The following is a 16,346-nucleotide window of genomic DNA, read 5'->3' on the forward strand; positions in this document are numbered from 1 at the left end:
GAGTAGCCACGTTATACAGTCTTATTTATAAACAATTGCGAAAAAATGACATTTTTTTACTGTTACATGTATTAGGAGGGTTTTGAAAAGACAAAACTAATGACAAATGTGCAATAAAACACAAATAAGAATATCTATAAAAAGATGCTTTTGATAAACATTACATTTGTGATGTAATATTTCAGATAAACAGTCATAAACGCATTCACACACATATATCTGCATTTCAGCTTACTGATTATTTTTGTGAAGAAAAACAAATTACGAACTTAATCAAAAGTAATTGATACAAAGTGAAACTTATATATTACGTTGTTGTATTAGTGAGAATACAAGGTGTTTATCACAAATGTTAATTCACCTGATTGGGTGGAGCTTACGTTTTGATTAACATAAGGACAGTCTATTTGAAGATGTGTGTGATAAAGAGGATTGCCACTTCAATTATTATTGATTTCTAATCACCTATCATGTCACCAAACGAATTTACAAACAAAATGAGTGTATGATGTGGACAGTTCACTGATGAGTGTATACAACACCTATATATAGATGAACTAGTCTATTATGAGCAAACCGATAAAACTCTGCCCAGTCAAGTAAAAGAAATCAAGCAGTAATTGCTGCCATTGCAAGTTTTGCTATTGCGGCAGTATATTAGTGATATAGCAAGGTGTATACTTCCTGGTGTTGCAAGTTGTACTATTGGGAAATATGAATACTTCATCGATGTGTATTAGTCAGAATACACGATGTATACTTGCTGGTGTTGCAAGTTGTTATATTGTGGAAGTTTATAAGTGAAAGTCAACTGTGTTTAATTTTACCAGTTTGGAATATATTCATTTGGTTCAGATTCAAAGTGATAAACAGTGTAAAGTAAAATCACAAAACTACTGAGCTCCGAGGAAAATTCAAAACGGAAAGTCCCTAATTAAATGACAAAAAAACCCACATCAAACGAATGGACAACAACAACTTAACAAACAGACATTACAGGTAAAAACTCTAATTCGAAAGGTCACATTCTCGAAAAGAGAACGGGATTGTAGTTACGACATACATGTTAGGAACATATCTGATATCATTAATATAACAAATATTTCATGACGGTAAATATACTCGTGATGGCGTCCGTTAAAATTACGAAGTGATGATTTCAGCTTCCCAATGCTTCACTATTGGGAAGCTGAAACCAACTCTTTTGACGTAAATCCTAATACAGTGGCAAAATCAATAGCTCAAACATATCAAACGAAGGGATAGTGTGTGCGTTTAGCTGTGTTCATATAAATTCATTGTGCATGGAAGCATTGTACACGTATCATTGTGTCATTGTGTAATTGTGGATAATTGAACATCCCAAGGTGATATTATAAATTGGTGGATATTGTTAATACATGTTGTATATATGTGTTAACGTGTTTATACATTTTGTGTGATATTTCATGATGCATATTGCATAGAAATCCATTGGTGACTTTGTGAAATAAAGTGTCTGAGGCATGTTGAATAGTGATATATTAGTGACATTGTGGATAATCAGGCCTAATACCCTATCAATCATGATATTGGATTATTGTACAACTAACAAATTAGGTGGTCAGAATGATTTTTAAAAGATTTACTGAAATAACCATTCTGATCGGTCAAAAGAGAAGGTTACTTTCCACAACATGAAATTTTGTGTCTAGAACATAGGTGGGTTTATTTCAAAGTAATATGATAAAATAACAGATCCACTTTTTTCTTCAATAAATAAGAAGTTATGATGTTGTACTATTCACGGAGTCCCAGTTAGGTTATAACACTACAGTCGATATTAAGGATTAACTTTTACCCTATTTGATGACAACTATCAGTTAATTATATATACAATGGGGGCCTAGGTATTTTGATAAAATATGAAATTCTGAAAAAAAAAGAAAAAAGATCAAGATATTTTACTGTACAGTTATGTTAACTTATTTAACGGCAGAGTGTTATGTGGTTTAATTTTATAAACATATTGACCACGACAAAAAGCCACGTAAGACAGTATTATTTAAGAGGAAATTGCAAAAAAAAAAGAACTTTAGGAGAGTTTAAAAAAAAAGACAAAGCTAGTAACATAGTGTGCAAAAATACACAAATAAGCACGTTTATAAAAGATGCTTTAAATGCACATTACATTGGTAACATAATATTTCAGACATTAAGTCAAACACGCATTCGAACTCATATATCTACATTTGAGCTTACTGATTATTTTTTGTAAAACAAAGACTTTATCAACTTTTACAAATTTGTCAAATAATTTCATTACATTTACAGCAAACATGTTGGCGACTTTTTTTTAGACAGGAATATTCTGCTAACTGCTATAAAAAAGCAAAACATGAAGATTAAGATATTAAACTGTACATTAATGTTATTTTATATCACGGCACCTTGTTATGTGGTTTATTTTATAGACATTTTGACCTCAAGAAGTAGCTACGTAAGACAGTCTTATTTATAATAAATTGCAAATAAAATGGCGTTTTCTAGTTATAGACAAGTTTTTTAAAAGACAAAGCTAGTGACATAGTGTGCAAACTAACACAAATAAGCTCTTTTATATAAGAAGATGCGTTCAAAACAAATAACAAGGGTAAATTAACAATTCAGACAATCAGTCGTGAAAACATTTGAACATATACATCTGCACCAAGGGTAACTCATTATTTCCGTAAAAAAATGAACTTAATTTTTGCTATGTACACTGTTTAATTTGTACAATTATTAGTTACTGCATAAATATTCAAGTAATGACTTTTTTTTATTTATATTTTCAGGAGATTATCCGATTGTGTAGAATAGTTTCTTCAAATCAGAAGCATGTCTTTTGGATGAACTTTTGTAAACAGGTATATTCAAATAACTGTTATTAAACATGCAAAACACCACGATAAAACACTTAACTGGACAATTATTCTTCCTTTGATAACGGCGCACTTGTATGTAGTTTAGTTTTGTAAATAATATTTCCTAAAAATTATTAATTGCAAATAAAATGTCGTTTTTCAATTGCATGGAAAGTTTTCAACTAATCAAAGCTGGTGACAAATTATGCCAAAAAAAAAGATAGGCACTGCTAACAATAGATGCTTTAAATGATCATACAATTGGTAACTTAATATTTTAGACAAGTAGTCGCAAAGGCATTCGAACACATGTATCTGCATTCGTGGATATTGATTACTTTGGTAAAAATATGATTGATTTCAAATTTTTTTAGTATACACTGTTTTCTATTGTACATTGATAACTTACTTCATCAATAAACAATTATTTACTATTTGTAACTATTAATTCCATTAGAATTACAAAACTTGAAGAACACTCTCTAAAGACAAGACGCAAAAATTTCGGCGACTTTTCAGACATGAATATTCGACTGACTGTTAGAAAAACTGCATTACATCAATTGGTAACGTAATATTTTAGACAAGTAGTCGCAAAGGCATTCGAACACATGAATCTGCATTCGCGGATATTGATTATATTTGTAAACACGAGATAAACCTCAAACAAATTTAGTATACACTGTTTTCTATTGTTCATTTATAACTTACTTCATTAATATACAATTATTTACGATTAGTAATTATTAATTTCACTAGAATTTCAAAACTTAAAGAATACTCTTAAAAAATAAGACGCAAAAATTTCGGCGACTTTTCAGACATGAATATTCGACTGACTGTTAGAAAAACAGCATTACATTAAGATCAAGATATTTAACTGGACATTTATGTTATCTTATATAACGGCACACTGTAATATGGTTTAATTTTGATAAACATATTAACCCAAAAATGTAACCACGTAAAACAGTACTATTAATAAGAAATAACGAATAAAATGACGTTTTTCTATTGTTTGGAGAGTTTTAAAAAAGAAAACCTAGTGACAATTGTGCAATAAAACACAAATAAGCATTTCTATAAAAAGATGTTTATAATTAACATAACATTGGTAACGTCGTATTTCAGACAATGACTGGTACACGCATTCGAACACAGATGTCTACATTTGAGCTGACTGATTATTTTTGTAAAAAAAAGACTTTATGACATTTAACACATTTAGTGATCACTGTGTTATATTTATTTAATATACAATTATTGACTATTTGCTACTATTACTCTTACTGGAATTTGATAACTTGTCAAAAAATCTAATAACATTAACATCAAAAATTTCGGCGACTTTTTAGACATGAATATTCAACTGACTGTTAGAAAAACAGCATTACATCAAGATCAAGATATCTAACTGTACGTTTATGTCATCATTCATAACGGCCCAGTGTAATGTGGTTTAATTTTGATAAATATATTGACCCAGACATTAAGCCACGTAAGACAGTCTTATTTTTAAGAAAATGCGAAAAAATAACGTTTTTCAATCGCATAGGAAAATTTCAACACGTCAAAGCTGGTGACAAATTATACCAAAAAAAAAAAAATATAGGCACTGCTATCAATAGATGCTATAAAGGAACATACAATTGGTTACGTATTTTTTTAGACAAGAAGTCGTAAACGCATTCGAACACATGAATCTGCATTCGCGGATATTGATTATATTTGTAAACACGAGATAAACCTCAAACAAATTTAGTATACACTGTTTTCTATTGTTCATTTATAACTTACTTCATTAATATACAATTATTTACGATTAGTAATTATTAATTTCACTAGAATTTCAAAACTTAAAGAATACTCTTAAAAAATAAGACGCAAAAATTTTGGCGACTTTTCAGACATGAATATTCGACTGACTGTTAGAAAAACCGCATTACATTAAGATAAAGATATTTAACTGGACATTTATGTTATCTTATATAACGGCACACTGTAATATGGTTTAATTTTGATAAACATATTAACCCAAAAATGTAGCCACGTAAAACAGTACTATTAATAAGAAATAACGAATAAAATGACGTTTTTCTATTGTTTGGAGAGTTTTAAAAAAGAAAACCTAGTGACAATTGTGCAATAAAACACAAATAAGCATTTCTATAAAAAGATGTTTATAATTAACATAACATTGGTAACGTCGTATTTCAGACAATGACTGGTACGCGCATTCGAACACAGATGTCTGCATTTGAGCTGACTGATTATTTTTGTAAAAAAAAGACTTTATGACATTTAACACATTTAGTGATCACTGTGTTATATTTATTTAATATACAATTATTGACTATTTGCTACTATTACTCTTACTGGAATTTGACAACTTGTCAAAAAATCTAATAACATTAACATCAAAACTTTCGGCGACTTTTTAGACATGAATATTCAACTGACTGTTAGAAAAACAGCATTACATCAAGATCAATATATCTAACTGTACGTTTATGTCATCATTCATAACGGCCCAGTGTAATGTGGTTTAATTTTGATAAATATATTGACCCAGACATTAAGCCACGTAAGACAGTCTTATTTTTAAGAAAATGCGAAAAAATCACGTTTTTCAATCGCATAGGAAAATTTCAACACATCAAAGCTGGTGACAAATTATACCAAAAAAAATATAGGCACTGCTATCAATAGATGCTATAAAGGAACATACAATTGGTTATGTTTTTTTGGACAAGGAAGTCGTAAACGCATTCGAACACATGAATCTGCATTCGCGGATATTGATTATATTTGTAAACACGAGATAAACCTCAAACAAATTTAGTATACACTGTTTTCTATTGTTCATTTATAACTTACTTCATTAATATACAATTATTTACGATTAGTAATTATTAATTTCACTAGAATTTCAAAACTTAAAGAATACTCTTAAAAAATAAGACGCAAAAATTTCGGCGACTTTTCAGACATGAATATTCGACTGACTGTGGAAAAACAGCATTACATTAAGATCAAGATATTTAACTGGACATTTATGTTATCTTATATAACGGCACACTGTAATATGGTTTAATTTTGATAAACATATTAACCCAAAAATGTAGCCACGTAAAACAGTACTATTAATAAGAAATAACGAATAAAATGACGTTTTTCTATTGTTTGGAGAGTTTTAAAAAAGAAAACCTAGTGACAATTGTGCAATAAAACACAAATAAGCATTTCTATAAAAAGATGTTTATAATTAACATAACATTGGTAACGTCGTATTTCAGACAATGACTGGTACACGCATTCGAACACAGATGTCTACATTTGAGCTGACTGATTATTTTTGTAAAAAAAAGACTTTATGACATTTAACACATTTAGTGATCACTGTGTTATATTTATTTAATATACAATTATTGACTATTTGCTACTATGACTCTTACTGGAATTTGACAACTTGTCAAAAAATCTAATAACATTAACATCAAAAATTTCGGCGACTTTTTAGACATGAATATTCAACTGACTGTTAGAAAAACAGCATTACATCAAGATCAAGATATCTAACTGTACGTTTATGTCATCATTCATAACGGCCCAGTGTAATGTGGTTTAATTTTGATAAATATATTGACCCAGACATTAAGCCACGTAAGACAGTCTTATTTTTAAGAAAATGCGAAAAAATAACGTTTTTCAATCGCATAGGAAAATTTCAACACGTCAAAGCTGGTGACAAAGTATACCAAAAAAAATATAGGCACTGCTATCAATAGATGCTATAAAGGAACATACAATTGGTTACGTATTTTTTAGACAAGAAGTCGTAAACGCATTCGAACACATGAATCTGCATTCGCGGATATTGATTATATTTGTAAACACGAGATAAACCTCAAACAAATTTAGTATACACTGTTTTCTATTGTTCATTTATAACTTACTTCATTAATATACAATTATTTACGATTAGTAATTATTAATTTCACTAGAATTTCAAAACTTAAAGAATACTCTTAAAAAAATAAGACGCAAAAATTTCGGCGACTTTTCAGACATGAATATTCGACTGACTGTTAGAAAAACAGCATTACATTAAGATAAAGATATTTAACTGGACATTTATGTTATCTTATATAACGGCACACTGTAATATGGTTTAATTTTGATAAACATATTAACCCAAAAATGTAGCCACGTAAAACAGTACTATTAATAAGAAATAACGAATAAAATGACGTTTTTCTATTGTTTGGAGAGTTTTAAAAAAGAAAACCTAGTGACAATTGTGCAATAAAACACAAATAAGCATTTCTATAAAAAGATGTTTATAATTAACATAACATTGGTAACGTCGTATTTCAGACAATGACTGGTACACGCATTCGAACACAGATGTCTACATTTGAGCTGACTGATTATTTTTGTAAAAAAAAGACTTTATGACATTTAACACATTTAGTGATCACTGTGTTATATTTATTTAATATACAATTATTGACTATTTGCTACTATTACTCTTACTGGAATTTGACAACTTGTCAAAAAATCTAATAACATTAACATCAAAAATTTCGGCGACTTTTTAGACATGAATATTCAACTGACTGTTAGAAAAACAGCATTACATCAAGATCAAGATATCTAACTGTACGTTTATGTCATCATTCATAACGGCCCAGTGTAATGTGGTTTAATTTTGATAAATATATTGACCCAGACATTAAGCCACGTAAGACAGTCTTATTTTTAAGAAAATGCGAAAAAATAACGTTTTTCAATCGCATAGGAAAATTTCAACACGTCAAAGCTGGTGACAAAGTATACCAAAAAAAATATAGGCACTGCTATCAATAGATGCTATAAAGGAACATACAATTGGTTACGTATTTTTTTAGACAAGAAGTCGTAAACGCATTCGAACACATGAATCTGCATTCGCGGATATTGATTATATTTGTAAACACGAGATAAACCTCAAACAAATTTAGTATACACTGTTTTCTATTGTTCATTTATAACTTACTTCATTAATATACAATTATTTACGATTAGTAATTATTAATTTCACTAGAATTTCAAAACTTAAAGAATACTCTTAAAAAAATAAGACGCAAAAATTTCGGCGACTTTTCAGACATGAATATTCGACTGACTGTTAGAAAAACCGCATTACATTAAGATAAAGATATTTAACTGGACATTTATGTTATCTTATATAACGGCACACTGTAATATGGTTTAATTTTGATAAACATATTAACCCAAAAATGTAGCCACGTAAAACAGTACTATTAATAAGAAATAACGAATAAAATGACGTTTTTCTATTGTTTGGAGAGTTTTAAAAAAGAAAACCTAGTGACAATTGTGCAATAAAACACAAATAAGCATTTCTATAAAAAGATGTTTATAATTAACATAACATTGGTAACGTCGTATTTCAGACAATGACTGGTACACGCATTCGAACACAGATGTCTACATTTGAGCTGACTGATTATTTTTGTAAAAAAAAGACTTTATGACATTTAACACATTTAGTGATCACTGTGTTATATTTATTTAATATACAATTATTGACTATTTGCTACTATTACTCTTACTGGAATTTGACAACTTGTCAAAAAATCTAATAACATTAACATCAAAACTTTCGGCGACTTTTTAGACATGAATATTCAACTGACTGTTAGAAAAACAGCATTACATCAAGATCAAGATATCTAACTGTACGTTTATGTCATCATTCATAACGGCCCAGTGTAATGTGGTTTAATTTTGATAAATATATTGACCCAGACATTAAGCCACGTAAGACAGTCTTATTTTTAAGAAAATGCGAAAAAATCACGTTTTTCAATCGCATAGGAAAATTTCAACACATCAAAGCTGGTGACAAATTATACCAAAAAAAATATAGGCACTGCTATCAATAGATGCTATAAAGGAACATACAATTGGTTATGTTTTTTTGGACAAGGAAGTCGTAAACGCATTCGAACACATGAATCTGCATTCGCGGATATTGATTATATTTGTAAACACGAGATAAACCTCAAACAAATTTAGTATACACTGTTTTCTATTGTTCATTTATAACTTACTTCATTAATATACAATTATTTACGATTAGTAATTATTAATTTCACTAGAATTTCAAAACTTAAAGAATACTCTTAAAAAATAAGACGCAAAAATTTCGGCGACTTTTCAGACATGAATATTCGACTGACTGTTAGAAAAACAGCATTACATTAAGATCAAGATATTTAACTGGACATTTATGTTATCTTATATAACGGCACACTGTAATATGATTTAATTTTGATAAACATATTAATCCAAAAATGTAGCCACGTAAAACAGTACTATTAATAAGAAATAACGAATAAAATGACGTTTTTCTATTGTTTGGAGAGTTTTAAAAAAGAAAACCTAGTGACAATTGTGCAATAAAACACAAATAAGCATTTCTATAAAAAGATGTTTATAATTAACATAACATTGGTAACGTCGTATTTCAGACAATGACTGGTACACGCATTCGAACACAGATGTCTACATTTGAGCTGACTGATTATTTTTGTAAAAAAAAGACTTTATGACATTTAACACATTTAGTGATCACTGTGTTATATTTATTTAATATACAATTATTGACTATTTGCTACTATTACTCTTACTGGAATTTGACAACTTGTCAAAAAATCTAATAACATTAACATCAAAACTTTCGGCGACTTTTTAGACATGAATATTCAACTGACTGTTAGAAAAACAGCATTACATCAAGATCAAGATATCTAACTGTACGTTTATGTCATCATTCATAACGGCCCAGTGTAATGTGGTTTAATTTTGATAAATATATTGACCCAGACATTAAGCCACGTAAGACAGTCTTATTTTTAAGAAAATGCGAAAAAATAACGTTTTTCAATCGCATAGGAAAATTTCAACACATCAAAGCTGGTGACAAATTATACCAAAAAAAATATAGGCACTGCCATCAATAGATGCTATAAAGGAACATACAATTGGTTATGTTTTTTTGGACAACAAGTCGTAAACGCATTCGAACACATGAATCTGCATTCGCGGATATTGATTATATTTGTAAACACGAGATAAACCTCAAACAAATTTAGTATACACTGCTTTCTATTGTTCATTTATAACTTACTTCATTAATATACAATTATTTACGATAAGTAATTATTAATTTCACTAGAATTTCAAAACTTAAAGAATACTCTTAAAAAATAAGACGCAAAAATTTCGGCGACTTTTCAGACATGAATATTCGACTGACTGTTAGAAAAACAGCATTACATTAAGATCAAGATATTTAACTGGACATTTATGTTATCTTATATAACGGCACACTGTAATATGGTTTAATTTTGATAAACATATTAACCCAAAAATGTAGCCACGTAAAACAGTACTATTAATAAGAAATAACGAATAAAATGACGTTTTTCTATTGTTTGGAGAGTTTTAAAAAAGAAAACCTAGTGACAATTGTGCAATAAAACACAAATAAGCATTTCTATAAAAAGATGTTTATAATTAACATAACATTGGTAACGTCGTATTTCAGACAATGACTGGTACACGCGTTCGAACACAGATGTCTACATTTGAGCTGACTGATTATTTTTGTAAAAAAAAGACTTTATGACATTTAACACATTTAGTGATCACTGTGTTATATTTATTTAATATACAATTATTGACTATTTGCTACTATTACTCTGTCTGGAATTTGACAACTTGTCAAAAAATCTAATAACATTAACATCAAAATTTTCGGCGACTTTTTAGACATGAATATTCAACTGACTGTTAGAAAAACAGCATTACATCAAGATCAAGATATCTAACTGTACGTTTATGTCATCATTCATAACGGCCCAGTGTAATGTGGTTTAATTTTGATAAATATATTGACCCAGACATTAAGCCACGTAAGACAGTCTTATTTTTAAGAAAATGCGAAAAAATAACGTTTTTCAATCGCATAGGAAAATTTCAACACATCAAAGCTGGTGACAAATTATACCAAAAAAAATATAGGCACTGCCATCAATAGATGCTATAAAGGAACATACAATTGGTTATGTTTTTTTGGACAACAAGTCGTAAACGCATTCGAACACATGAATCTGCATTCGCGGATATTGATTATATTTGTAAACACGAGATAAACCTCAAACAAATTTAGTATACACTGCTTTCTATTGTTCATTTATAACTTACTTCATTAATATACAATTATTTACGATTAGTAATTATTAATTTCACTAGAATTTCAAAACTTAAAGAATACTCTTAAAAAATAAGACGCAAAAATTTCGGCGACTTTTCAGACATGAATATTCGACTGACTGTTAGAAAAACAGCATTACATTAAGATCAAGATATTTAACTGGACATTTATGTTATCTTATATAACGGCACACTGTAATATGGTTTAATTTTGATAAACATATTAACCCAAAAATGTAGCCACGTAAAACAGTACTATTAATAAGAAATAACGAATAAAATGACGTTTTTCTATTGTTTGGAGAGTTTTAAAAAAGAAAACCTAGTGACAATTGTGCAATAAAACACAAATAAGCATTTCTATAAAAAGATGTTTATAATAAACATAACATTGGTAACGTCGTATTTCAGAAAACTACTCGTACACGCATTCGAACACAGATATCTATTTTTGAGCTAGCCGGTTTTTTTTTATAAAAAAAAAACTTTATGAACTTCAACAAATTTAGTGATCATTTTGTAATATTTCTTTAATATACAATTATTGACTATTTGCTACTATTACTCTTACTAGAGTTTGACAACTTGTAAAAAAAATCTAATAACATTAACATAAAAAATTTCGGCGACTTTTCAGACATGAATATTCAACTGACTGTTAGAAAAACAGCATTACATCAAGATCAAGATATCTAACTGTAATTTTATGTCATCATACATAACGGCCCAGTGTAATGTGGTTTAATTTTGATAAACATATTGACCCAGACATTAAGCCACATAAGACAGTCTTATTTATAAGAAAATGCGAAAAAATAACGTTTTTCAATTGCATGGGAAGTTTTCAACACATCAAAGCTGGTGACAAATTATGCCCAAAAAAATATAGGCACTGCTATCAATAGATGCTTTAAAGGAACATACAATTGGCAACGTAATATTTTAGACAATTAGTCGTAAACACATTCGAACACATGTATCTGCATTCGCGGATATTGATTATTTTTGTAAACATGTGATTGATCTCAAACAAATTTAGTATACACTGTTTTCTATTAAACATTGATAACTTACTTCATTACTATACAATTATTTACGATTTGTAATTATTAATTTCACTAGAATTTCAAAAAATGAAGAATACTCTTAAAAGATAAGACGCAAAAATTTCGGCGACTTTTCAGACATGAATATTCAACTGACTGTTAGAAAAACAGCATAACATCAAGATCAAGATATTTAACTGGACATTTATGTTATCTTATATAACGGCCCAGTGTAATGTGGTTTAATTTTGATAAACATATTGACCCAGACATTAAGCCACGTAAGACAGTCTTTTATAGAAAATGCGACAAAATAACGTTTTTCAATTGCATGGGAAGTTTTCAACACATCAAAGCTGGTGACAAATTATGCCTAAAAAAATATAGGCACTGCTATCAATAGATGCTTTAAAGGAACATACAATTGGCAACGTAATATTTTAGACAATTAGTCGTAAACACATTCGAACACATGTATCTGCATTCGCGGATATTGATTATTTTTGTAAACATGTGATTGATCTCAAACAAATTTAGTATACACTGTTTTCTATTAAACATTGATAACTTACTTCATTACTATACAATTATTTACGATTTGTAATTATTAATTTCACTAGAATTTCAAAAAATGAAGAATACTCTTAAAAGATAAGACGCAAAAATTTCGGCGACTTTTCAGACATGAATATTCAACTGACTGTTAGAAAAACAGCATAACATCAAGATCAAGATATTTAACTGGACATTTATGTTATCTTATATAACGGCCCAGTGTAATGTGGTTTAATTTTGATAAACATATTGACCCAGACATTAAGCCACGTAAGACAGTCTTTTATAGAAAATGCGACAAAATAACGTTTTTCAATTGCATGGGAAGTTTTCAACACATCAAAGCTGGTGACAAATTATGCCTAAAAAAATATAGGCACTGCTATCAATAGATGCTTTAAAGGAACATACAATTGGCAACGTAATATTTTAGACAATTAGTCGTAAACACATTCGAACACATGTATCTGCATTCGCGGATATTGATTATTTTTGTAAACATGTGATTGATCTCAAACAAATTTAGTATACACTGTTTTCTATTAAACATTGATAACTTACTTCATTAATATACAATTATTTACGATTTGTAATTATTAATTTCACTAGAATTTCAAAAAATGAAGAATACTCTAAAAAGATAAGACGCAAAAATTTCGGCGACTTTTCAGACATGAATATTCGACTGACTGTTAGAAAAACAGCATAACATCAAGATCAAGATATTTAACTGGACATTTATGTTATGTTATATAACGGCACACTGTTATATGGTTTAATTTTGATAAACATATGAACCTAAAAAAGTAGCCAACTAAAACAATATCATTTATAAGAAATTACGAAAAAAATGACGTTTTTCTATTGTTTGGAGAGTTTTAAAAAAGAAAAACCTAGTGACAATTGTGCAATAAAACACAAATAAGCATTGCTATAAAAAAGATGTTTATGATAAACATAACAATGATGACGTCGTTTTTCAGACAATTACTCGTACACGCATTCGAAGATAGCTGACTACATTTGAGCTGACGGATTAATTTTGAAAAAGACAAAGCTTATGACAAATGTGCAATAAAACACAAATAGGCACTCTTATGAAAAGATGCTTTTAATGAACATTGTGTTGGAAACGTCATTTTACAGACAATTAGTCGTAAACGCATTCAATAACATATATCTGCAACTGAATATTTTTGTACAAATGTTTTTTTATGAACTTAATTTAACTGCAATTTCTTAACTTGGGGATAGAAACTCGACTTACTGTTAGAAAAAAGCAAAACATGAAGATCAAGATATATAACTGTACACTAGGTTATTTCATATAACGGCACAGTGTCATGTGGTTTAATTTTGATAAACAGTTTGACCAAACCACGTAGCTACGTAAGACAGACTTATTTGTAATAAATTGAAAACAGAATGACGATTTGCTATTGTAAGAAGAGTTTTTTGAAGTACGAAGCTAGTGACATAGTGTGCAATGAACCACACATATGAACTGTTATATAAAAAAAAATGCTTTTAATAGGAATAACATTGGTAATTTAAGAGTTCAGGCAAATAGTCGTAAAAACATTCGAACACATATATCTGTACCAAAGGTAACTGATAATCCCCCCCAAAAAAATAAAAAAAGAACTTTATTGTTTTTAGTGTACACTGTTTCTTTTGTACAATTATAACTTACTACATAAATATACAAATATTGACAATTTTTTTTTCTATTTTTAGGATACTTTTTGATTTCTTGGAATAGTTTCTTCAAATCAGAAGCATACATATTGGACAAATTTTTGTAAACAGGTATTCAAATAACTGTTAATAAACATGCAAAACACCGCTATCAAGACAACCAACTGCACATTTAGTCTTCCTATTATAACGGCGATCTTGTATGTAGTTCAGGTTTGTGAATAATATTTACTAAACGTTAAAAGTAAAATAACAAAAAGATACTTAACTTTGAGGAAAATCAATTTGGAAAGTCCATAATCACATGGCAAAACATAATACCAAAACGCATCAAAAACGAATGGACAAGAACTCATATTCCTGACTTGGTAAAGGCATTTTCAAATTTAGAAAATGGTGAATTAAACCTGGTTTCATAGCGGTAACCCTCTGACTTTGGTGACAGTCTCATCAAATTCCGTTATATTTACAAAAGCTTATTGTATGAGTAATTACAAATAATATGACGTTTTTTAATTGCATGGGAAGTCTTCAACACATCAGAGCTGGTGACAAATTATGCAATGCTATTAATAGATACATGTATCTGCATTTATGGATATTGATTATTTTTGTAAAACAATTATTGATCTGAAACAAATTTAGTATATACGGGTTTCTATTGTATTTTGATTACTTACTTCATTAATATACAATTGTTGACGATTTGTAATAATTAATTTCACAATAATTTTAATGCTTAAGGAATACTCTCATTAAATTTGACGCAAAAGTTGCTGCAACTTTTCCAGACAGGGATAGTCGAATGACTGTAAGAAAGAAAGCTTAACACCAAGATCAAGGTATTTCACTGTACATTTATCATGTTTATGTTATCTAATATAACGGCAGAGTATAATGTGGTTAAATGTTGGGAAACATATTGATGAAAAAAAGTAGCCACGTTATACAGTCTTATTTATAAAAAATTGCGAAAAAATGACATTTTTTACTGTTACATGTATTAGGAGGGTTTTGAAAAGACAAAACTAATGACAAATGTGCAATAAAACACAACTAAGAATATCTATAAAAAGATGCTTTTGATAAACATTACATTTGTGATGTAATATTTCAGATAAACAGTCATAAACGCATTCACACACATATATCTGCATTCGCGGATATTGATTATTTTTGTAAACATGTGATTGATCTCAAACAAATTTAGTATACACTGTTTTCTATTAAACATTGATAACTTACTTCATTAATATACAATTATTTACGATTTGTAATTATTAATTTCACTAGAATTTCAAAAAATGAAGAATACTCTAAAAAGATAAGACGCAAAAATTTCGGCGACTTTTCAGACATGAATATTCGACTGACTGTTACAAAAACAGCATAACATCAAGATCAAGATATTTAACTGGACATTTATGTTATCTTATATAACGGCACACTGTTATATGGTTTAATTTTGATAAACATATGAACCTAAAAAAATAGCCAAGTAAAACAGTATTATTCATAAGAAATAACGAATAAAATTACGTTTTTCTATTGTTTGGAGAGTTTTAGAAAAGAAAAACCTAGTGACAATTGTGCAATAAAACACAAATAAGCATTTCTATAAAAAAATGTTTATAATAAACATAACATTGGTAACGTCGTATTTCAGAAAACTACTCGTACACGCATTCGAACACAGATCTCTACATTTGAGCTAGCTGGTTTTTTTTTTATAATAAAAAGACTTTATGAACTTCAACAAATTTCGTGATCATTGTGTAATATTTCTTTAATATACAAATATTGACTATTTGCTACTATTACTCTGACTAGAATTTGACAACTTGTCAAAAAATCTAATAATATTAACATCAAGAAT

General features: G+C 28.8%; 1 long non-coding RNA gene across 1 annotated transcript; it reads left to right on the forward strand.

Moving 5' to 3' along the window:
- Positions 1 to 1,132: 1,132 nt before the first annotated feature.
- LOC134709792 (uncharacterized) lies at positions 1,133 to 14,881 on the forward strand. Its single transcript, XR_010106047.1, has 3 exons — positions 1,133 to 1,701; positions 2,817 to 2,888; positions 14,510 to 14,881. It is a non-coding gene; the product is annotated as an uncharacterized LOC134709792 (long non-coding RNA).
- The last annotated feature ends 1,465 nt before the right edge of the window (positions 14,882 to 16,346 follow it).

This window comes from Mytilus trossulus, chromosome 1, assembly GCF_036588685.1.
Source record: "Mytilus trossulus isolate FHL-02 chromosome 1, PNRI_Mtr1.1.1.hap1, whole genome shotgun sequence".
Classification (NCBI taxonomy): Eukaryota; Metazoa; Mollusca; class Bivalvia; order Mytilida; family Mytilidae; genus Mytilus; species Mytilus trossulus.